This window comes from Salvelinus sp. IW2-2015, linkage group LG12 (genome assembly GCF_002910315.2).
Source record: "Salvelinus sp. IW2-2015 linkage group LG12, ASM291031v2, whole genome shotgun sequence".
NCBI lineage: Eukaryota > Metazoa > Chordata > Actinopteri > Salmoniformes > Salmonidae > Salvelinus > Salvelinus sp. IW2-2015.
In genome coordinates this window covers 4,672,627-4,675,977 of record NC_036852.1, presented here as the reverse complement: position 1 = coordinate 4,675,977, position 3,351 = coordinate 4,672,627, and positions in this window count along the sequence as shown.

The window sequence follows — 3,351 nt, the reverse complement described above, 5'->3', positions numbered from 1 at the left end:
CACCAGGCTTCACCATAGGGATGGTGCCAGGTTTCCTCCAGATGTGACGCTTGGCATTCAGGCCAAAGAGTTCAATCTCGTGGTCTCAGAGTCTTTAGGTGCCTTTTGGCAAACTCTGAGCGGGCTGTCATGTGCCTTTTACTGAGAAATGGCTTCTGTCTGGCCACTCTACCATAAAGGRCTGATTGGTGCAGTGCTGCAGAGATGGTTGTCCTTCTGGAAGGTTCTCCCATCTCCACAGAGGAACTCTTGAGCTTTGTCAGAGTGACCATCGGGTTCTAGGTTCTGTGGAGATGGGAGAACCTTCCAGAAGGCCCATCTCACCCGATTATTCAGTTTGGCCGGGCAGCCAGCTCTCGGAAGAGTCTTGATGGTTCCAAACTTTTTCCATTTAAGAACGATAGAGGCCACTGTGTTATTAGGGACCATCAATGCTGCAGAAATGTTTTGGTACCATTCCCCAGATCCGTGCCTCGACACAATCCTGTCTCTGAGCTCTACGGACAATTCCTTCGACCTCATGGCTTGTATTTTGCTCTGACATGCACTGTCAACTGTGYGASKTTATATAGACAGGTGTGTGCCTTTCCAAATCATGTCCAATCAATTGATTGATTTATCACAGGTGGACTCCAATCAAGTTGTAGAAACATCTCAAGAATGATCAATGGAAACAGGATGCACCTGAGCTCAATTTCAAGTCTCATACCAAAGGGTCTGAATACTTATGTAAATACTTATGTAGATTTCTATTTTTAATAKATTTGCAAAAARTTCCCAAAACCTTTTTTGGCTTTGTTATTATAGGGTATTGTGTGTAGATTGCTGAGGAAATTTTAGAATAAGGCTGTAACGTAACAAAATGTGGGAAAAGTCAAGGGGTCTGAGTACTTTCTGAAGGCACTGTATCTTGAAGACATTTTCTAATTTCTCTCCCTCATGAGGACGGCAGATAATGAAAGCTAACAAGTAAAGGTAGACCTACCAATTAGTTATAGTGTTTTTACTGATAGCAATTTGGTTTATGATTGTAATGGGGAATATTTAAGACGAATAAAGTTCATATTCCGTTAGGAGTAATTAACACAATGAACACAAAACATATTTACATGTTTTCCCTGCCTGTAATACACATGATTTTAAGTATTGTATTTGTGACACTCATTTGTGTCACTGGTTGATGATCACTAGGCTTGATGCTGTATTTTACGTATTAAACTGATATCTGTTGATGGTGATTGACGTCAGACTGGCGGTACACTGATCGTTTATCTGTGAAATGGTGTGGTTCTGTAGCRGCTGATGTTGTCTTCCTCACAGCCTCTCAGACTCGTGTTTACAGAACATCTGGTACTGTCTGTTAACATATACAGTGAGGTCCAAAAGTATTTGCGCAGGAACACCATTTTTGTTGTTTTGGCTCAGTACTCCAGCACTTTGGCTCCCGTGTATGTTTCCGTGTGTGTGTAGCAGAGACATTTTCTCTGCTTGTGTGCTGGAGGTGTCTCCCTGTTGCAACTTGTTATTTAACCTYAAATGATTTATGGTTGATTGTATCTGCGACTGCTCTTCTCTTTTGTTCACCTGAAAATCCCCTTTGCAATGATTTATTAAGTGGTTAAAATGCTTCGTTCTGTTACCAAATCGGTAACAAGATGACAAAAAAATCCGTAACAGAATGACTGCAACTCAATTGGCTGCAATTGAAATCCATAGTAGTCACACACCACTGTTGGGTCACCTGCTACTGTCCTCTCTTCCACTGGCATACTGTTATGTTCAGCTCATAACTGTTTTCTTTCTCTTTCTGTCGCGTGGTGGTCAAAGTAAAGTAAAGTAGAGTAGAGGTCAGTACAACACAGTACTGTACCGTACTGTACAGTAGAGTTTAGTACTGTACAGTAGAGTTTAGTACTGTACAGTAGAGCACACTTGAGTAGTAGAGTACATTATAATTTACTGTATTGTTTTTTTTATTTTTTATTTAACTAGGCACTATACTGTACTATGCTCTACTGTACTATACTATACTATACTCAACTGTGCTGTACTGTGATGTCCAAACTTGTGAAACACAGACATCTGTGATTGGTACAGATGAATTTGGTCTTGTTTGGGGGCGGAGCTCATTAGAATAATAGCCAGTGTGTAGAATAATACCCAAACATGCAAAGGATGATATCACTGGTTCTACCTTTGTGTCTATTCAGGATACATCACCATGKAGAGAATAACATTCATAATTATGAATTTTTGTATAGTACAGATCAGGGACCCATAATGTCATTCTATTACCATCATTCTGTTACCGGGTGTTAATCCACTTCACTTACTGTCAATAACCAAAATAGATTTTCTCAAACTCAGGGTGTTATATCACAGCTGACACACCATTCTTTCTTCATTTGGAGTAGATATTCAAACGTTTTTGAAAAACTGTCTCACATAAAGAACTGATGGAGATTTGACCGTTATTCTGTTACCAAACTATACACACAATTGTCTGTGGAAATTGTTAAAGTAGTCCTTGTGCATAGAGTTAAGAAAGCATTTCACTCTTAGTCTACATCTGTTGTTTGCGAAGAATGTGACATAAAATTTGATTTGAGTTGTGTGGTAACTTTGCAATATATATTTGAAAGTGATAAATCATAGTCTCAGCATCATTCTGTCACCGTGTAATTACCGTCCGTCAGAAGGGTTGTGAAGTTGTGTGTTATATTATGTGCCATTAGCATGTTGCATGTGAGTTAGTGTCTGTTACTGTATGTGTGCGTAGGCCCACCTACATGCATGCATGTGCTTGCCTGTCTGCGTGCAAGTGTGTGTGCACATGCGTATGTGTGTGCGCGACACAGGAGGTTGGTGGCACCTTAGCTGGGGAGAACGGGCTCGTGGTATTGGCTGGAGCAGAATGGTATCAAATACATCAAAAACATAGTTTCCAGGTGTTTGATGCCATTCCATTTGCTATGTTCCAGCCATTATTAGGAGCCGTCCTCCCCTCAGCAGCCTCCACTGGTGCGCTCGTGTGATCTCGTGCGTGCGTGTGTGTGTTTGCGTGCGTGCATGTGTGTGTGTGTGGCAAGCCGGGGTGTGAATCCTGCAGCAACAGATCCCATGGCTCCTGACAGTTAGTTAATAAACACTGGCCTGTCAACAGCTGCACATGATGTAATGTGGAACTTCTTCTCMCCCACACCACCCCCTCCCTCCCTCCCTCGTTACAAGTAGCAGGGTGTTTGCAGAGCACCAGTCTGGCAAGCTAGAGTGAGTGTGTGTAAACTCAGTGCCTCCCCTGTTACTGCTACTCCTCACTGGGAATTTACCAAAGGAGCATGTTTTCAGCCA